The 21569-nt window shown below is 53.8% G+C and overlaps 1 pseudogene; it reads left to right on the top strand.

Moving 5' to 3' along the window:
• Positions 1 to 722: 722 nt before the first annotated feature.
• Positions 723 to 1676, top strand: LOC132487660 (calmodulin-alpha-like; annotated as a pseudogene).
• Positions 1677 to 21569: the final 19893 nt, after the last annotated feature.

Below are 21569 nucleotides of genomic sequence, written 5' to 3'. Positions count from 1 at the left end.
AGGCTCTGCATGCAACCGGCTCCCCGCTTTCCCGAAGCTAAAAGGCAGGCAGCCGCATCCCCGCCTAAGGATCTGCCAGCCACGCCGGGCTGGAGAGTGATGACGCCCGCAGTGCCATTCTGGGAGAATCCCACTCAATTCTACCACCATCTGCCCCCCACCAGCCCCGCCCCATGGGATGAGAGCTGGCCAGCAGCCCCGAGAGAGGACAGGAACGCTGGACACAGCCCTCCCACTCCTCCAGGGCCTGCCACGTCCACTGAGGGAGGCTCCTCTCCCCTTCCCACCCCTGTCTCTAAAACTGGGGAAGCCCTCTTGAGCCCCCCTCCCCAGCTTGGCCAGGGTCCCTGTGAGAGTCACATGGGCAAAAACCTCTGGGGTGCCGTGGCTGGCCATCGGGAGTGGGTGAGGCCAGGGTGCCTGCCACCTCTCCTGGGAAGACCGGCACCTCCAGTTCCTGCATTTCTCGTCTGTGGCCGGCTGTCCCTCCCTAGGAGGAGGATTTCACCCCAGGAGGTGGGGTGGGGAGGGAGTCTTCCTGCTCCCTTTGCTCGGATTTTCAGAAAAGGAGGGGGTTCCCATCCCGTGGCAAGGCTGCCGCTGGAGCTCTGTCCTCAGACCGACACAGCCTCGGTCCCGCCGCTTGTCCCAGCTCCGACGTGAGCCCCTTGGGCGGGTTGGCAGCAAGCTCAGAAGGAAGCTCCGTAGAAGGTGCGAGAGACATGGATGAGCAGCTGTCTAAAGAGCAGGTGGCCGAGTTCATGGAGGCCTTCGACAGATTCGACAAGGACAAAGACGGGGCCATCGACACCCAGGAGCTGAGCGCCGTAATGCAGGAGCTGGGCCTGGACCCGTCGGAGGCCGCGCTGAAGGGCTTCATCGCCAGGGTGGATGCGGACGGGGATGGTGTCATGTGCTCCCAGGAATTCCTGGCAGTGATAGCCAAGGGGGTTCAGGCCCGGGCCAGAGCGGATGACCTGAGAACAGCCTTCCACGCCTTCGACCTGGATGGCGATGGCCACATCAGCATCGATGAGCTCAAGCAGGCCATGACCCGGCTGGAGGTGTCCCAGGAGGAGCTGGACATCCTGACGCAAGTAGCTGACGTGGACCAGGACGGGCAGGTGAGCTACGAGGAGTTCGTGCACGTCCTCAGCCCGAAGTGAGGCCTCCCGACCGCCGCCCCCTCTTGCCCGACGCCGTGCCTGCTGCAGGGTCCAGCCCAGCTTCCGAGGCGGGGACGCTGAGGGACAGTCTAGGTGGTGGGTGGGAGGGGCCTCCCGTGGGGACCCCTGGCTTCTCCTAGGCCTGGGGTCTGCTCTCTGCCCGGCGAGACCTCGTGCACTCGTGCAATGGGGGTGCTCCCTACCTCGCAGGGCTGTGGTGAGGACCCCAAAGTGATGTGGTGATTGGAATAAAAGGGATCTGAGCTCCGAGGTGGTGACGCTGTGCTTGAATGGAGGGGGGGGCGGTGTCCAAGGGCCCCAGATGGTGGGGTTCTGTTGAGCCTCTCCCTCTTTCACTTGGCCCTAGTGGGGTACACGGCCAGTAGACCTCCCTCTGATGCCCGTGGACGAGGAGGCTGGCGAGCGCCATGGGGTGGGAGGGGGACGGAGGGGGACGGAGGGGGACAGAGGGGACCCGAGGGTCTTCCTGAGCTTCTGGTCAGGACCTGAGGCCAGAGCCTGGACCAAGGGCTGGGACATACCTGCACCACAAACGAAGTTTATCATTCTTTGCATGTAGCCAACTATTCTTCAGGCTCAAGTTGAAAGAAAAAAGTGCGTGCGTGCCTGTGTGTGTGTGTGTGAGCACGTGCACGCACACGTGTGCTCGTCCTGCCTTTGAGATGTGGGATCTTCTACAGTAAAGGTGGCGGCCCCGGAGGACCGGCCCTGCCCCAGCTGAAGGAGGGCAGGACAGTCGGGAATGGGAAGGACAGAGGTGCTGTGATGGGTAAAGGGCAGGGGCTGCACTGGGGGGCGTTTCCCAGTCAGATCTGAGGAGGACCCGGCTCAGGGAGGAAGGGGCCTCCCAGACCCCTTGGCTGCAGCCTCTCAGGGCCTTTCTGTGGTGGGGGGCTCTGAAGTGGCTCCCAGGCTGGGGAGCGCCCATAGAGGAGCTGGGGGGGAGTCCAGACATGGAGATGGGAGACGAGGGTCTGCCTGCAGCACCCACCCCCCCACGTCAAGCTGAGGTGTCATTTGAACTTGGGTTTCTGTGCTGTTGCTGTGTGTTTTTTAAAAACTATCTTAGCCGGGGAATTCCCTGGCAGTCCAGTGGTTAGGACTCTGTGCTTTCATTGCCCAGGGTGTGGGTTTGATACCTGGTCGGGGAACTAAGATTCTTCAAGCCATGCAGCACGGCCAAAAGAAAAACAACAAGAACAACAAAACACAAACCAAAAAAAAAAACCAGCAACAAAAACTATCCTAGCCAGAGCCAAGGCAAAGGTTCTCAGCGCAGGGTGGGGAAAGGCAGAGCCCGCTTACCTGAGGAGTTATTGCAAAGTACCTGCCCGGCCCTTTACCGCCCGCCTCATTCCGGCACGTGGGCAGGTGAGTGACAGCAGTGTCCCAGTGCAGTGGGAGCGGGATCAGGCCACCCAGGTGCAGCTATGGTATCGATGAAGTTGTTCCATTTGGGGACATTTTCAGTGGGTCACTCAGTCTCCTGTGACCACACAGAGGGCTGCCGCGTCCATCCTAGCCCTGACTCAGGGTCTGGCCGAAGTCGTTTCCTCAGGCCTGGGTTGGAGGGTGGGAAGACAGAGAAGAAAGGCAGGAGGCTCCTGTCCCTGAGGGTTCCGAGGTGGGGGAGGGACTGTAGCATCTGGAGGAGATAAGATGGGAGACAAGAAGTGGGGCACAGAGCGGAGGAGGACGGCAGCAGCAGGCACCCATCCTGGATGGGGGTGGTTCCCCCGGGTGGTTCCCCCCCCAAGAAAGTCCCCATCCTCTTAGGGACGCAGGTCATAGAAGTTAGTTTCTAAATGAGAGGTTCCTAAATGCCAGGCTGGTCCAAGAGGAAGTGTTCCAGGCTCTGTGTGGAAACGAGAAAAATAAAGACGTTTTGACGAACCTAATATATTCAGTTTTTTAAATTCTGAGAATATGCTCTTTCTATAGTTTCTGTGTTAAATGTCCTTTCTTTCATGAAGCGACTATGATGGTAGGTGATAATTTTGTGAGTTTTCTTTTTTCTTTTATGTACTTCCTCTGCAGTGTGGGAAATTCCACAAGTGCCCAACATTGAATTTTGACATCTTACTGTCCCATGAGGCCCAAAGTTCTGAGGACAATGGCTCAAGTCTGTGGAGTATAAAACTGGTTTTCTTTCCTTAAAAACACTATTCAGTAAACTCCAAGTTTAGGACGAGTGCTTCCACTGGAGGAAGAGGAGGAGGAGGGATCCGGGAGGCTCTCGATCAATGCCTCAAGGTTTCGTTTCCTAGGCTGCCTGGTTCTAGGATGCTAATACAGGGATGCTATTTTATTCTCCATATTCTCGTGTGTGTAAAATATGTTCTACTGAGAACAATGCAAGCAGTTCATGGACGGTTAGAACTTAAAGAGGGAAGGAGAGAGGTAAAGCCACCAGCAGCCCAGAGAAGTGGGGGTCAGGTTGGGGTGAGAGGCGGGACCCCTGAGGCTCATCCCTGCCGAGCTGTTGCCGAAAAGGGTTCAATGGGGCCACAAGGCAGGAAGAAAGCAGTAGAAATACCTCTTCATCTATTGCCTGGGGAACAGAACGGGAATCTGGGGGTCTGGGAGAGAAAGTGACTTATTTCAGGCCTCGGATGAGAGAAGGACCTTGATGGACCGCAGGGCGCCACCTGCACAGCTGCTTTCCAGGGGGCGTCCCGGTGGGCCCACCCTTGGAGGGAGGAGCCCTGGGGAGGGGTCTGGTGGGGACCAGGGCTTCACCGTCTTCTTAAATCTGCCGGCCTGTGTTTTAGTGACTTTCTCTTTACACCTGACACTGCAGGGGACAGAAAAAGAGCTTCACATTGGCTCCAGGTGGCCTGGATGACCTTGGTGGGGGTGTGTGTGTGTGTGTGCCAGGTTACCCAGCCTCTAGTCCTGAAGCTTCCCTGCCGAGAGGATAAGGAGAGCAAGCTAGAAGCCTCCCAGGAGCCAGTGTGGCTCGAGGCCACATCAGGAAACCGGGGGCTCTGAAAGCCACCTCTCTGAAAATCCATTTGCTGAGACTAGTTCTGCAAATGGTCCGCTTGCTGGTATTTCCCAGTTTCCCAAAAAATTATTTCTAAAGACACTTCATAGGATTACAGAGATTCACATTGGATAAGATGTTCTTAGCCTTTGCTGAATATTTCTCTGAAGTTTTGTTTAGTTTGATATTTTAGTTTTTAGTTGGATTGTGGCTTGGAAATTGTTTCAGTTGCTGTCAGTTCACCTAAACATTGAACGATAACCTGACAGAGATGAACAGTCTTTTTTTTTTTTTTTTTGGTTGGGGGGAGGGTCTGATTTTGGGGAAGGGGAACCAATTCATTTCAAGACAGAGTAGTTAAACCCTTGGAATCAGAGATGTGTGTAAGGATTATAGATGGGGTGGGTTTCTCTCCTCTGATAGATTTTCAACACAGACTGCTGCTTTGTCACTTCTTTCAATTCACAGATTTGTTAACTGGCTCCATCAAAGGGATATTTTTTGCATGGGTTTTAAGTATTTGGTAAATATACCAAAGTGCCTGGAATGTGAATCACACACAAAACTGACATTTGGCTGAGCAGAACTGAACTGATACATTTACGGGAACTGGTTGGGGTGAAACCACTTTGGTGAAAACAAAACTAATCTCAACTAAAGCAAAAATTCCTCCAAATCCTTCCAGGCATTAATTTTAATGAATTATGCTACCTCCGGTCAAAACAGATGTTTCAAATTCTATATACTAAATAATACATTTTCTTCACTGAATTGCCCCTGTATCTTCTAAATCTTAATTTAAATCTATTCCTGACAGGCCTTCTGAGGGCCATATCAAATGCCTCCTCCTCCAGGAAGCCCTCCCGAATAGGACCTAGCATGTTGTGGATCCTTAACATATACCCTTGGAGTGAATGACTAAACATCTCCCTCATAGTATGAGTCTCTCAAGGTGCATCTCGTATTGTAATTCCTTGTGAACAAGGCCAAGTCTCCTTCCTCAGGACCCCACATAACACAGTAAAACTCATCAACATTTACCCTACATTGTAAACCCATTGAGCTCAGGGCGTGTGGGTTTCTGGATTGGGGTTGGTTTAGCACAAACCCTCCCACCATCTGCACTAGATGCCAGGAGACCTGGCAGGCTCCCTCCCACATGAGGTATGACCTCTGCAGGGAGGAGGTGGCTCCCGTACTGCCAATGGGGTGAAAAGAAACCTCTACAACTTCACACTCGACGGGAAGATGTGTGACTGGAGAGAGAGGGCACTTTATGCTCCGGCTTCTAAGAACCATGAAGACAGTCTGCATAGGATCATAACATCCCAGCTGTTCTGTATTCGGGTTCTCCAGAGAAACAGAGCCACAGAACCGGTAGGGTCTGTAGAGACAAAAGGAGATTTGTTATAGGAATCAGCTCATGCATTACGGAGGAGGCGGAGAAGCCTCAGGACCTGCCTGCTGTGGGTGGAGACCCAGGAGACCTGGGGACGTAGTTCAGTCCAAACCAAAGCCTGAACCTCGGGAGCTGACAGGGTAAATCCTGATCTTAGTCTGAAGGCTCAAACCAAACCCGTGTCTGAGGGCAGGAGAAGGTGGATGTCTCAGCTCAAACCAGGGAGTGAACTTGCCCTTCCTCTCCCTTTTTGTTCTGTTTGGGACCCTCAGTGGATTGGATGATGCCTACCCACAATGGGGAGAGAAATCTGCTGAAGCTGGTCACATGCTCACGGCTGCTGGACACACCCTCACACACACACCCATTAACACTGTTTCCCCAGCTCTCTGGGCATCGTTTAGCCCAGCCAAGATGACACATTAAAGTCAACCATCACAAAGTTCTTTCCCTCTCGGTGTAGGAGGGAAATAGATCCCAGGGCAGGTAACTGGTAGGACAGACAATGATTTAGATGTCAGGCCACTTGTACCAGTTGATAAGATTTCAGATCAATGCTTCTCTCTTCACAGTACCCCCCCCCCACCAAAAAAAAAGTTGTTAAGAGTATGTTCTCAATAGATACAGGCTATGCCCTAGATTCTCAGGAACAATCTAGATAAATTATCCAGCCCCATTTTCTGTGAACCTGTTCGGGTTCTGAGTTCCAGGGTCATGAATACGGCTGCCCTACCCCTCCCCGTCACCAGGACTCTGCTGGGTGGTCACGCTCCGGAGGGAGCAGCCCATGCCTGGGAAACCAAGGGCCTGCCTCCCCACCCCCCTCCCCCGGCATTGCCCAGCACAGGTGACCTCACCTGCCCCTCCTGTGCTCTGCTCTGGCATTACCACAACTTGGGAAAGGGCCCTAGTGCCTCTGCAAGCTCCGTCTTGCTCACCTGCTGCTGTTTGCTATCTCGGGCGCTTGGGTCTCTTTCCCACTCAGATGACCCCGCCCTAGCGCGCCGGCACGGGCTTCCTGCGTCACCTCTGCCGTTCCAGCCGGAGCCTTACGCTATAAGCTGTGATTCTCGCTCCTGGTTGCCAACTAAAGCACTGGAGAGCTTTTGAGAAAGGCCACGTGTGGGCCTCCCCCTCCATGATGCTCTCACCCTCTCCTTGGTCCAGGGGTCCCAGGCTAAGCCACCTGCTTCCTGCTCCCAGGTGCTTGTGTGGCCAAGGTTGAGAAGCCAAGAAGAGCATGAAGCCCTTAACCTGTCCCGAAGCCACGGTTCTGCCCAATGCCCCAGGCCTGAGCCTCCTCTGGCCCGCTGGGCAGGGGACGCAGTGCTGGGGGGGCAGAGCGGGGAGGCAAGCACAGGCTCTGCAGCCCACACTGGGAGGCTGCTGTCGCCCAAATCCAGTCTGAGTCACTTTGGGAACAGACGGTGCTCTGCTGGGTGACCCATGTCCCCCCACCTGCTCTGCCCCCAAGAGCCAACATGGAGCCCCCGCCTTTCTGACCTTTGGCTCAGACGGAAGTCAGTTCTCGGGGAGGGGGTGCCAGTGCTCTCGAGGAGTCTGGTTTTCCTGCATCCAGACCTGTGGGGTCACGACAGCGTGGTGGTGATGGCGGTGACATTCACTCACTCACTCATTCCTTCCACGGTGTTTCCTTGAGCCCCATGCCTCCCCGTGGGCCTGTGAGGATGGGGGGAAGGTCACAGCAGGCTCAGGGGGAGATGGGAGCCGCCAGAGTGTGCAAACAGGAGCCGACACTCCCCCCGAGAGCCGGGCTCTTGCTGGAGCTCAGGGGTTCCTCTGTCCTTGCATCTTCTCCTCCTTCCCTCTTTTCTTCCTTCACCGTTATTTCCTGACACAGTGTCAGGCGCTGGTGATGCAAGAAAGCCTCCACTTTGAAAGCTCCCTGTATCGGGGACCAACGCGGGCATAGACGATCGCTGTTAGGGAGGGGGTGCCCACTGGAGAGCTGGTACCCCCTGGAATGGGGACTCATCCTGCTGGGGGCAGAGGCAGCTGGACATGACGTCTCAGCTGGGTCTCTCAGTGTCCAGGACTTTGAAGACCACGTGGGTAGTGGGCATTTCAGGCCTGGGGAGAGTTCGGGGTTCACTGGAGCTGGGGCTGCAGAGCCTCCCTTTTAGGCACCCTCTGTGCCCACCTTTGGGCTCGTGGTTCATCCTGCTCAGAAGCAGCCTCATACCTTTGGGGAGGGCACCAAACACCCGGACCCCGTGCTTGTCCAGAGAAGTGTGGGCTGCCTATACTGCTACATAATCCTCTCTCCTTGAAGCCACTGAAATTCTGGAATCTCTCTTTAAGGAGGAGCCTCCTTCCCAGGGCGATGACCTTGGGTGGCCCCGCACTGGCTGAGCTGCCCCTGGGCTGGCCCTGCTTCAGAGGCACCTGAAGTCTGGAGAGAGAAAGGAACCGGTGGGGCCTTTAGGAAGGGGGTGCGCAGGAGGGGGCTCTGCTACCTTAGGGACTTTGCCTGAGCTGCTATCCTTGTCATTGGATCTCAGCCCAGAGCGCCTGCCTCACTATTGACGGTCGTGCTTCCACTCCAGGGAGCAGGCTCTGCTCTGGCCCTTGCTTGTCCCTCTGCACCCACCATTCCTCCCCGCCCCCCCCACCCCGCCAGCTGGAACATGAGCGTCAGGACCACTGGACTCCATGTGTCCTGCTCACTGCTGTTATCCCAGCGGTGGGGCTGATTTCATAGGATGGATGAACAGCATGGACACGGCCATCGCTTTCGTTTCCGGGCGCCTCACTTCTCAGTGAAGGGTAGAGACGGACTGGAAACTGCCCAGAGAAGGGTGACGAGGAAGACACTGCAGGGGGGCGTTCAGCCCGGAGCAGGAAGACCCAAACAGTGGCTGCTGTACAGCTGAAGAGCCGCCCCTGGAAAGGGATTTGGACCTGCTCCAAGCGGCCCCAGGGCCGGCATGTGTGCTGGGGACAGGGGGTGAGGTTGGGCGGGGAGCCGGACGGCAGCTCTGCAGGACGACACTCCCGGACCTCAGGGCCACCTGAGGGGTCTGGGGCTGCCTTGGGAGACGGGGGACAGAGGCGTTCCCAAAGATGCTCGGGAAACATTTGGGAAGGACCGTGGAGGAGTCTCACCCATCCCGTGGGTCCTGGGCTGGATGGACGTTGATGTTCCTCCCGTTTCTGAAGTTCAACGGTTCTGTAGTTTGGGAATCGTTTACGAAGGTGGGTCTAAAGATCCTTGTTTTACTGGAAATACTGAGTGTTACGGGCTGCATTTTGTGTCCCCCCCCCAGATTTCTGTGTTGAACTCTAACGATGTGTGAATTTTTCTCTGGGAAACAGACCCTGGACAGAGTGGGGAAGGCCAGGGATGGAAGGGTTGCTGCTACAAGCCAGGTGTGCCGAGGATGCTAACAGCCACCAGCACCCCGAGAGGCGAGGAGGAGACTCTCCCCGGAGCCTCATGCCAGGGACCAGCCCCGCCTGCCCACAGACACCTGGCCTCCAGCTCTGTGAGTACAGAGCCACCAGGCTTGCGGTCACTTGTTCCAGCAGCTACAAGAGACAAATATAAGTGGGTAAAAAGTGTCCAGCACTTGCTCACAAATGCAGGTCGAGGAAGGAGCTCCCAGGCTCTCCAGGGCATCACCCAGCAGAGCCAGCAAGGTTCTCCTGATGCTCGGGGACGTCTGAGCAGCTCCGCCCATCCTTGATCACATCTGGAAAACAAATGATGCAGCAACTGTGGTTTGTTTGGTAAAAACACAGTTTGGGGAATAACAGGGGTCCGGGGTGAGAGAAAAGTTGGGAGGCGTCGAATGCGAGATTCTTGAAGACGCTCCACTGCGAGGCCACTGCAGTGGGGAGGACAGAGGCCTCCCAGGCTGTGGGGCAGCCACACGCCAGGCCCTGGAAATGAGAGCCAGGGGTTTGAGAAGGGCTGGGGGGGGGTGGTCTTCACCCCCACCACACACCCAAGGCCGAGCCCCGATTTCCCCGGGCAGAGGGGTTGGGTGGCAGGTGGTCTTTGACGCGAGGACCCAACCCTGTAACTGGGGCCCAGCTGTTCCCTGGGGCTATGCCCCAGGCAAGGATGGGGGTCACGGTCCCTGAGGGGAGAGAAGGCAGGACAGGGCGCCCCATCACCAGGAGAGGAGGCCCAAGGAAGTCTGTGGGCATGGCGGGGCGGGCTGGGGGCACCAGGGCAGAGACCGACCCAGGCTCTCCCCCTGCAGCTGCTCAGAACCCACGAGTGGCCTCGGGGTCCTGGAAGGAAAGGCAATACATTTGGTGAGGACTTACTCATGCCCACTGTGGGCAGGGGAGCGAAGCTGACCTTGTTAGATCTCTGGCAGAGCTTTGGCCCTGGTTTTCTCGTTTACAAAATGGAGGTAGCAACAGCTGTTCCTCTGCGGGTTTTATCAAGTGGTAGTTGGACTCCAAACCAGCTCGGATCTGGTAAAACACGGTGCAGAGGCAACCGCACGGGGCCTCAGTGGTGTGTGTGTCTTGTCGCAGGCTCCCGGGTCCCTGCAAGTATGTGCAGAGCCCGTGGGCTTCCGGGCCCGAGAAGATGGTCTGGTTTCACTCCGACAACTTGGGGTGGAGCCTGAACAGTCCTCGGGGCTCCACTTCCTCCTCTGGGTTTTCCATGAGGCAGAGGGGATTTCCTGGCAGGAACCACCGCGGTATCTGTCAGGGCCAGTGGGCAGAGATATTGGAAACACAGCCTGTTATCGCTCCCCAGACAATGCTGGTGTCTTGCTCCATGGCTGGTACTAGCAAAAAAAGAAAAAAAACAAAAAACACTTTTTTGGCATATGCACTTTTAGACCAGAGGATTGTGTTTGCATGTGTGTTATGATTATTACTGGGGGGGGGGGTGCGGAAGAGAGGGGAGAAAGAAACAGAAAAGTAACTGGTAGATTTTTTCTTTTAATTTTTTGGCCATGCTGTGTGGCACGTGGAATCTTAGTTCCCTGACCAGGGATCGAACCCGCACCCCCTGCAGTGGAAGCGTGGAGTCTTAACCACGGGACTACCAGGGAAGTCCTAAACTGGTAGATCTGAAAGGGTATCCATTGTTGACCAAAGTTTGGGGCCTGATGGTACCTGAGATGATTTTAGGACTTAACCTGGCAGAGAGTAACAAAGGAGAGAGGTGACCTCCCTTTCAAGGCAAGAGTGTCTCGGGCAGGACTTACCGTGTTGCTTTCAGGATGCTGATTGTTATTGTTTCCTTCTGGTTATAGTGAGGGAAGCTGGTTTTCCACTTATAATCACCATCTTTTAAATACATTTACTAAATGCAGAATGTGTCGATTAAAGAATAATGGGTAGAGAATTGTTAAAAAAAAGCAGAATTGTGACTGTGGCTCTAAATGACTGGGCCTTGGAGACACGGATGTGCTCCAAACCTTCCATTATACTGAGGATGGGCTGAGACCACGGAAGGGGTGGGCTTGAGCCGAGTCCCAAGAGGGAAAGATGGGTGGGGGGGATGGTGTGTGAGTGCCTTGGAGAATGAGAGAGACAGAGGATAAGTGACAATGAGGGATGCGGGAGAGAACTTCACCTACACAGACTCTTCCGGGGGAGCCGGGGGCAGGGCAGGCACAGGTGGAGGCAGAGGAGCCCTGGGCCTCGAGCTCCTGCAGGTGCAGCCAGCCTGCCTACCTTGGCTCTCCCTCTGGGGAGGAGGCACAGCACAGGCACCTCCTGACCCTTTCTCAAGACCAGAGGGAGCTCAGGACTCAAGCCAGGGGCCAAAATCTAGCTGCAGCCACGAGGGGACCTTTTTAAAGATTCAGCTTTCAAAACTTCTGATTCATTTCCAAAGCTTTGCAAAAACTCCCCGAGGTCTCAGAACTTGTTTTTGCTCATCAAGAAGAGCACCAGGAACCACTTCCTACCTCGTGACCTGTAGGTTTCCATCCAACCCAAAGGGAGGCGGAGAAGCAGGGGCTGGGAGGGGGATGGGCACTGTTTGGCCTGAAGTGAGGAGAGAAGAGAGAGGGCTTGTTCTTCAGGTCCAGGGGAGGCGGAGAACGAAGGGCCGGTTCAGTAACTCCAGGAGGGAGTTCGGAAGGCATCCAGAAAATGTTCTCAATACGAATGAATAGGTGACAGCCGGCAGGTCATCTGGTAAACCTGCCCAAGCTCTGAAGCCAGGGACTCAGCCAAGTCACTGCTGGAAGCTTCTAGTGTACACAGAAGTCTGGATGGAAGTATAGTGTGGAGGTACAGAGAGAGAGAGAGAGCCTTCCTGAGACTGCCGTGCAGGCTCTCCTCTGCATCTCAGTCTCCTGCTGGGCCTCCCAGCACGATGGTGACATGGCTGCAGAGGCTGGGAGATAGCCCTGCTTCGGAGGAAAGGGTCTCTCCAGAGACTGAAAAAAGGACGTCTCCAGGGACTGGGTGGTGAGGGTCCTGCCTGGGCCTGGGGGTGGGTGGGAAGCTGTGTAGCTGAGTTTAAGGGGTCCCTTGGGGAACACCAGGTAGAACCTGGGAGAGATTGCAGACACCGCCCAGGCTGGATGTTGAGTTACCTCCGCAATGAGGTGCAAGAGCCAGCAGAAGCGTGAAGGACAGGCCGTTGGGGGAGTGACTACCATCCTGTCCAGTAGGCAGGGGCAGGTGAGGCGTGGGTGAGGGAGGCGGTCAGCCTTGAAGCCAGTCCGTGGGGAAGTGCAGCCCGGAGCAGCTCGGCTGGAGTCAGAGGAACGGGGCGCAGCTCTCAACCCCACGGACAAGTCAGTCCTCCGCTGTAAAGTCAAGAGATTGAGTAAGACCGGGGCTTTCAAGGTCAGCTTGTTTGCCTTGTCCAGTGGGATGTAGGATTCAGGGACAGAGGGCAGCAGGCCTTAGACCACAGCTACGTCTGGCTGATGTTTATGACCTACTCCCCTGTTTGGGGCCCCGGGAGACGAGCCTTGGTTTCTCTTCCTGAGGTTTGCACTAACTTGCTCTCTCTGGTTTGGTCCTAAACCCCAGGGCCTATGAGCCCCCTCGGACCGGGCTCTCCCCAAATCTCCCCATGACAGCTCCAACCTGCTATCAGGGTCTGTACTTACCTATCACTACGATAAGAAATTCCGTAAAAACTGTTACTAAACCAGGCTCAGTTTGCGTAGCGGCCAGACACCGAGGCACTGAGGTTTGCAGCCGAGAAAGGGCAGAGACAGCCAGGCGAGGAGACTGGAGAAAAAAAGCTCAAATCTACCTCCCTGAAGGTGAGGGCCTGGGGTATTTATGGGGTAAGGAAGCAGCGTGGTCTAAGGCATGGGGCGTGGCGGAAAGGTGATTGGAAATAAGAAAAAGGTGAGTTTCATTGTTGTTCTGAGCAGGTGTTAAGCTGCAGGCTTTTCCACGGGAGCTGGTTCAGAAGATGGAGGAGTTAGCAGTTCTGAAGGTAGCGTTTTGGGTTCCTGATGACAAAAGGTTACCAAGCAGATATTTGTGCCTGTCCAGTCGGAGGGTCAGTGGTCCTAAGCAGCCTTAAGTGGCTGGGGCTTGAACTAGACACAGCTGACTCCAAGTTCCTGGAAAACAGCTCGGGCAAACATCTTATTGTTTGGGCGCCGTGACATGTGGAGGACGTTCAAATCTTTCGTGGCAGCAATGAAAGTGAGCTTCATAGGTGAGGGCAGGTACAGGTGCAATGGACTTAACTGGCCGTCACCCTCGGCTTCAAAACCTTCATCAACACACACAATCTCACGATTTCTCCAGGAGCAAATTAAAGAGTGGTTTTGGCCCAGCATCTTTGATGACGTTGCAGTCAAGAAGCCAGCGGCTGAGGCTGCATCATCCAAAGGCTTGGCTTGGGGTGCGAGGTCTGCCCCCCACCCCGTGTCTCCCGCACGCGGTGGGCAAGCTGGTGTTGGCTGTGGGCACGAGGTGTCAGTTCCTCCGCCCGCGGGCCTCTCCACAGGCCAGCGTGAGTGTCCTCACAGCATAGTGTCTGGCTCTCTCCAGGACCGAGTGAGGCAGAAGTGGCTTTAAAGTCACATGCTGTCATGTCCATCTTATTCTGTTGGTCATGCAGACCAGCTCGGATGCATTGCGGGAAGGGGCTGGAGAAGGTCTGAATTCCAGGATGGGGGCTCACTGAGGCCTGGCTGCCACAGGACCCTCGCGGGGCTGGAAGTCTTCAACCAGATCGTTTCCTGTAACACTGACTCTTGCTGAGGCAAAGCTGAGATACTTTAGCCTTCCTGGTTCCTTTAGCAAACACGTCTGAGCACTTTCTCTACGTCAGAACTGGTGGGTAGGACACAAAGACCAGTAATCTTACAGACGAGTAGAGAAGGTGATGCTCACACTGGAAAGTGTTAAATGTCACAGGGGCAGCCATAGACCCCCGGTGCCCTGGGGACGCAGCGGGGGGACGGGTCTACAGGGGTGTCAGGGGCGGCTGCCTGCAACAGGGGAGGCCTAGCTGGGTCTGAAGGATCAAAACCGAGGGTGATCATTAACTAACTCCATCGCACCAGCCTTTACTAATCAAGGTGGTTTTAATTGTTGTTACAAAAAACTTGCTTGTTCTCCAGGCCACATGGAGCCTAAACAATAAGATGTTTGCTCCAGTTTTTCTCCAGAAAGTTGGAGTCAGCTGCGTCTAGTTCAGCTGAGCAAGAGTCAGCTGTGTCCAGTTCGAACTGAGCTGGTTAAGACTGGGTGGGACCACTGACCCTTCAACTGGGCAGATGCACGTGTCCACGTGGTGGGTGACCTTTTGAACGTGCAGAGGCCTGAGCTTAGTTACCCCTGCGCAGAACGACTATCATCACACCTTTTCCCAATCAGCTCTCTCCGTGCTCCCCATGCCTCAGCCCACCCTGCTTCTTTAGTCCTCATCCCTTAAATGCCCTGGCCGCTTGCCTTTGGAGAGCCGGATTTGAGATTTGTTTTCCTATCTCCTCGCCTGGCTGCCTTGCGAAAAATCCCTCTCTTTGCTGTAAACCTTGGCGTCTCAGCATTTTGGGTTGCTGTACACGGGGCAAAACAAGCCTGATTCAGGATGAGTAGGAGGTCACTAGACAGAGGGAAGGAGAGAGATGGGGAGGGAGGGGGGAACAGCTTCCCAGGTTGGGGAGCCAGCCTGGCTGCTGCAGAGGAGGGAGGCTCAAGGTGCCGGCATTGCCGGGTTAGGGTGTCACTTTTCACTGCTCTGATTTCAGCACCTTATTTCGCATCCCTTGGACCCATGCTGTTCAGCAGGCATATGCCAACAGCTGCACTTGTTTGTTACTGCAACAAAGAAACTCACTGGGAAGTTCTCAGAGATCCAGCCCCGGAGGACCTAGCCTGTAAGTTAGAGCAGCAGAGAATGACTGCAGAAATAGTTTCCTCTTGTGGAAAAGATTGTTTCACGCCCCTGCCGTGCAGGCAAACATCATTTCGTGTTGCAGGGACTCTGCCCAGTTGCTCTCAGATGGGAGGTGCGGGAATGTGTATTTACTTGCCTGTGTGTCATTTTCCTTTGTTTTGGGTGAGTGTGCTGCCCGCTGGGATCAGGCGTGCATAGGTCTGAGGGAACACACCTGACTCAGGCCTGCCGGTCCCCGGACCGCGTGAAGGCTGTGCTGGGTTTCCAGCTACCTCTGCTGCCCTGTAAGAGGCATGTACCTTTGACGCTGCAGAAACATCCCCTGCTGGCTATTCGTTTATCCCTGTGGTTTGTGACGTTTGTCCCGTGTGGGTTTCATTGCTGGCTGTCTTGGGCCACACGTTCCTTTGGGGCAGAGACTCTGTGCGAAGGTGCCCCCCGCCCCTGTCCCTTGCCTGGAGGGCACTGAGTACAGGCCCTGGAAACAGGAGAGGAGCAGGAAGAAAGTGGGGGCGAGGGCTCCACCCTACACCTCATTTGCCTGTATCTGCAGCGTCGACCTCAGGGAATCGCCTGCCCTTCCCCCCCTTCCCCATCATCACAGCTTCCACGTGTTTTCTCTGACAATTGGGTGAAAAGCCGAGGGCTGAGCATCACACCTGGAGATGGCCCGAGATAAGCATCCAGGTGGGCCCGCGGGGGTGCCTGGTAGGCAGAAGGCGGACCAGCTTGAACTCGATGCTCGACGGTTGGCGAAGGTGCGCGATGTCACATAACAGCCTTTTTCCAGTCCTGGGGCAGTTTCTAGGAGCGGAGGGGGGCCTGGTGCCAGCCTCTCAAGTCACGTTCAACGGGCAGCTATAGCCCGAGCAGCTGGAGGGGGGCCTGGTGCCAGCCTCTCAAGTCACGTTCAACGGGCAGCTATAGCCCGAGCAGCTAGCTGGAGGGGAGAGAATTACTTCAACCAGAGGGCTGCAGCCTGCTCCTTCCTCATCCCGTCCCCCAGCGCTGCCGGGGAGGGGGCGATTGGCAGCCCTGGGCCTCTGTCCACGGGGCACGGAGGAGAGGTCCCACTCGGACTCCAGGCAGAGAGACAGAAGAGGCAAGGGCCTCTGCCCGGGGCTGGTCCACCCCTGCTCAGCTGGAACAGAGGCGGCTCCAGCCCAGACTCAACAGGGGTGGACAAAGGGCAGTTTGGAGCCCCTCCCACCCAGACTGTGGGCGCCCCGGGCACATGCTTGCCTTAGATCCTGACCCTTCAGGAGCTGGAGGTGCGGCTGCCCTGGGTGGGCGCGGCCTGCGAGTAGAGCCTGAGACCTGGCCTCTGGGTGCACAATGTCCCCGAGCAGCCGTGGGCTGAGAGCAAGGGCCCCTGGCCCAGTCACCCAGGCAGACGGGCCTGAATCACTGTGCTCGGTGCTCGCCGGCAATGTGTGCAGAACGTGTGCTCTGTCACTCCAGTTTTGATCTCTGTAGACAGTCCTTGAAGGAAGTGTGCTCCTAGTGGCACATTGGGTCTGGGTAATTTTTTTCTTTCTCTTAAAAAAAAAAAAAAAGACTATTTTCTTAGAGCAGATTTAGGTTCACGGCCAAATGAGGTGGAAAGTGTAGAGTTCCTGCATCCCTCGTCCCTCATATCCACGGCCTCCCCCACCATCACCATCCCCACCAGACGGCACATTTATTATAACTGATGAACCTGCATGGACACGTCATCCTCACCCAGAGTCTATTGTTGATATTAGGGTTCACTCTTGTGTTGTATATTCTGTGGGTTTGGACAAATGTATAATGACAAATGGATACACATTTGTATAATGTACAAATGTGTATCCATCATTACAGTATCATTCAGAGCAGTTTCACTGCCCTAAAAACCCTCTGTGCCTCACCTATTCCTCCCTCCCTCTCCGTTAACCCCTCAAAATCAATGATCTTTTTACTGTTTGCATAGTTTTGCCTTTTCCATAACATCAGTATAGTTGGAATCATACAGCATGTAGCCTTTAAGTTTCCTCCATGTCTTTTTCATGGCTTGACAGCTCATTTATTTTTAGCGTTGAATAATATTCCACTGTCTGGATGCACTGTAGTTTATTTATCCATTCATCTACTGCAGCACATCTTGGTTGTTTCCAAGTTTTGGCAATCGTGAATAAAGATGCTGTAAAAGCATCCATGTGCAAGTTTTTGTGTAGACATAAGTTTTCAACTTCTTTGGGTAAATGCCAAAAAGCATGATTGCTAGATCACATGGTAGGTTTTGTAGTTTGGTTAGACTGCCAAAACTGTCTTCCAAAGTGGCTGCACAATTTTGCCTTCCTGCCAGCAATGAATGAAGGGTTCCTGTTGCTCCACAGCCTCGTCAGCATTTGGTGTTGTCAGTGTTTTGAACCTGGGCCATTATGATGTTGAATATCTTTTCATATGTTTGCCACCCGTGTATCTTCTTTGGTGAGGTGTCTACTCAAGTCTTTTAAAACTGGTTTGCTCATTTTCTTATTGCTGAGTTTTAAGAGGTTCTTTTTAAGAGGTTTTTTGTCGTTGTTGTTTTTTTTAATTTTTTTGGTATATTTTTGGGTAATAGTCCTTTATCAGATGTGTCTTTTACAAATACTTTCTTCCAGTCTATGGAGCCTGTGGGGTCTGAGATGAGGGTCTTCTCATTCTCTAGAGGCAATTTCTTTTTTATACTTTCCTGAGTTATCAAAATTTTCCATGATGAAAATGTATGATTGTATTTATTTATTTATTTTAGTTTGGGCTGCGTTGGTTGTTCGTTGCTGTGCTCGGGCTTTCTCTAGTTGCGGCGAGCAGGGGCTGCTCTTTGTTGCGGTACACGGGCTTCTCATTGTGGTGGCTTCTCTTGTTGCAGAGCACGGGCTCTAGGCATGTGGGCTTCAGTAGTTGTGGCTCATGGGCTCCAGAGTGCAGGTTCAGTAGTTGTGGCGCATGGGCTTAGTTGCTCTGTGGCATGTGGGATCTTCCCGGACCAGGGCTCGAACCCGTGTCCCCTGCACCGGCAGGCGGATTCTTAACCACTGCACCACCAGGGAAGTCCAAAAATGTATGATTTTTAACAACAGAAAAAATTATTTTTAGAGCTCTAACATTTTGCTTTGAGATAAATATATATATATATATAAAATATATATAATATACATTAAAAATATATAAAATACAAAAAATATATATATAATATATATATAAAAATATAAAACTATATATATATAAATATATATATATTTTTTGAAGAGCAAATATCAATTCTCAGAGGAAATAGTTAAGTCCTCTGGATTGAAATAAGGACTATGCCACTTGAAACTAAATGTGAAAACAAGAGCAAGGAGTTAAAAAAAAGAGGATGTTTGTGCCTTACAAATAAAAACCACCCAGACAGGAACGAACAGGAGAGCAAATATAAGGACTAGGATATACAGCTGGCATAGACTATCACTGACCTACTTAAGGAAGACTATTACTGTTATCTAGGTTAGAAACATGACCTTTAAATTTATTATAAGACTTAGAAGAGAGCCTTATGTAGGAAATATACAGTTCAGCCCACCTCCAATTTTCCTTTCTTCAGGTACCATTCTAGCAAGTTGCTAAGATGTTTTGAAGGTGCGTTTTAAAGGTTTCCCTTAAAGACTTAGTGTTTAGGATAATGGCCTTGTTGTTTTCATGAAGTGGAGTACACAAAACCAAGAGATTTGATAACTTATCATGATCTGATTCTTTAGAAAGATCATTCTGGTTGCTGTATGGAGGGTGGATTGAGTGGCGAGGAGTGGAATGTAGGGACCAGAGCTTACTGCAGCTCACCCTGGGCGGGATTCTGAACGTGATGTGAAGTCAAGGTGACGCGGCTCAGAGTGGGTGGTCATGGTGTGTGAGTGAATTAGAGGAATCAAGGGTGGATGGACGGTGGTGTCATCTACTGAGATGGGGGAAGGTTCAGGGTGGCGGGGGAGAAGATTAGGGGTGGACAAGCAGTGGTCCTCTTGGGTCATGTCAAACGTGAGATCTTAGATTTCCAGGGGGGCACATGGGAGAGGCTGCCATGCCAGGTGGTGAGTCTGGAGCTCACGGGAGGGGTGAGGGCTGGAGGTGTCCTTTGGGAATTGTCAGGCACTGGTGACAGTAAAGTCATGGGAATGGATCAGGTTTCCCAGGAGCATAGAAGAAGAGGTCTGGGGACCGAGCTCTGTGGCTCTCTGCCATTTCAGGTCTGGAAGAGAAGGGCCCAGAGGAGAGAAGATGTGAGGGAGGAGGACTAGGGGAATGTGCTGGCACGGTGGCTGGAGGATGAGGGCCTTCAGGAAGGAAGGTGGCGCCTGCTCCCAGGGACCGAATCTGGAGAATTAACCCAGAGGGCGAGGCCTACCGGGGACGGGAGGGATGGTGGGTTTAAGTCGGCTCTTAGAGGAAGCTGAGGGGTAAGGCACATGCTGCTCAGGGCCACGTGGGCCGCAGTGCGAGCTCCAGGTGCTCAGGGCCAGCGTGAGGGGCAGACGAGGCCTCCCGGAGGGGACCCCGGACAGTGGGAGCTGTGGGGACAGACGCATATGGTCCTCGAGCTGTGCCCGCTGGTCTGCCGGGGGCGTGGGGCTGATTTTGCAGAGTGCTCGGAGCACAGCAAGAACGAAGACTCTCAGGTCCTGTGTTTGGGATTTGGCAGAGTGGGTGGGGGGAGGCACTGGAGACACCCTCCACCAGGAGCGGCTTGTGCCCTGGAGGGAGCGGGCTGGGGGGGAGGCAGGCTGGGCAGGGGCGGGCGGGCACCAGGCAGCAAGTTGAGCCTGTATTCAGAGGGACGAAGGAGCCACCTGATCACATAGGTTGTGGGTAACACAGCGGATGACACCAGGCGCTGGTCAAACCTGAGGGTGCGGGTCTCTAAACATGCAGAGAAGCCGGTGTTTGAGGGGAAAGAAAGGGAGATGGAATGTCCAGTTAAGCCTCTGCTCCCTAGTTCAGGGGGGGCAGCACCCTGGTTGGAGGGCTGGGACCAACAGGCCTTGAGGCCTCGGCACAAGCAGAGAGCTCAGAGGCCAGGGCCGTGGAGCCCAGGTCAACCCACCCCCCATTTTCTAAACCAGAGAAACGGGGTCACATCTTTTCTTCCCCTTCACTCCCAACACTTCTGCCAGCCCTGCGCCACCCTCTTCCCTTTCAAACTGAAAGAGCACCTGCGGCCACCTGGGTGGGGGGACACCGACAGGCCACCCTCTGCCACCCCTTCCCCACACCCCAGCTTTAACATCCCTCCACCCCCAGACCTCCTGGGACGGGAAGTTGTGAACACAGTGAGTGGAGTGAACAGCACCAGCAGTCTGAGCCCAGTTTCCAGCTCCATCTTTGTCACCTGCCAGCTATGAGGCCCTGGGTGATGCTTTGACTCAGCCTGCACCTGCAGAACAAGGAAGGTGGCACTCAGTCTGAGAATTATAAGGCATCAAGGCTGGAGAGAGCTCTGGTTTTTGGTTTCTGATTTGAGAACAGTGTCAGCTCCTGGGAATAGAATGAAACCAGTTTCTGCAGAGCTGTGTGAAGAGGTGAACTGACCAGGGTCGTACCTGCTGCCTATTCGAACCAGAAACGAACCTCTGCTGTGGTCACTACTCATGACACACTCGTTTCCAAGGTCTGCAGGAGTCCTCCAAGGCGGGTCCTCTGAGCCTCCGTGGGCTGGCAGCAGAGGCGGCATCTTCAGGGAACACACACAGGCCGGCACAGGCCTTTAACCTCAGCTCTGCCACACACCCGCCGGGTGATCCTGGGAGAGTCATGTGATGTTTCCAGATCTCAGATGCCTCAGCCGGTGAAGAGGGGATCAGACTAAACTCTGTGAGGTTCCAGGCCTAACTTTATTGATTTGTCTCTCCTGGCCCTGCCCAGAGAAGGAGGGAAACAAGACCCCCACCCCTGCCCCCAGCAGCAGCTACAGAGAAATCTGAATTCCGTGGAAGGTTAGCTGAATTCTTCAAAGGTAGCTGATTTTGTCTCACCTTCTGGGCTACTCAGCAGCACAAACATTACCAGAGACTGTAATGCTGTCTCCTCTCTTAAGGGTCAGGGATGTAGTTAACCAGCTGGCCCTTGCTGGAAATTCTCAGGGTCAGGCCGCATGGAGTGGCTTCACTGGGGACCTGGGAACATCTTTCTCACTGCCTCAGCTCAGGGTGGAAAACACGTTCGTGTGCCTGGGAAAGAGGGCAGGTGAAGGAAGCAGATGATGGTAGAGGGAGGAAAAGGCTGTGTGGATTAAACCAGAATCCAGATTAGTCCGATCCTGTTGCCAAACTGTAACAGAGGACACATATGTTGAATTTAGGCAAAAGGTTTGTGTATCTGTGAGAGGGTAGAGAGCAAATCATCTACATTTGATAAACATTCTGCCTTTATTTTGAAAAGTGAAGACTGGGGGTTCAGAGTGGGTTAAGAGATTGAGAAGTTGGAAACATTAGGATCCTGGAATTTCATTAAGTTGTTTTTCTTTTTAACTTATGTTTTTTTAGTGAAAAATTTCACTTATCTTCAAAAAGATACGCAAAGAATATAATGAATTCTCATGATCTCTCATCCTGTTTAAGCAATTCTCAACTGCTGGCCAATCTGGTTTTATTTTTATCCCTAACCATGCTCCTGCCCTGTAATTTTGAAGGAAAT

The sequence above is a fragment of the Mesoplodon densirostris genome, chromosome 4, assembly GCF_025265405.1.
Source record: "Mesoplodon densirostris isolate mMesDen1 chromosome 4, mMesDen1 primary haplotype, whole genome shotgun sequence".
NCBI classification, from domain to species: Eukaryota; Metazoa; Chordata; class Mammalia; order Artiodactyla; family Ziphiidae; genus Mesoplodon; species Mesoplodon densirostris.
This window is presented reverse-complemented; position numbering and strand designations above follow the sequence as displayed.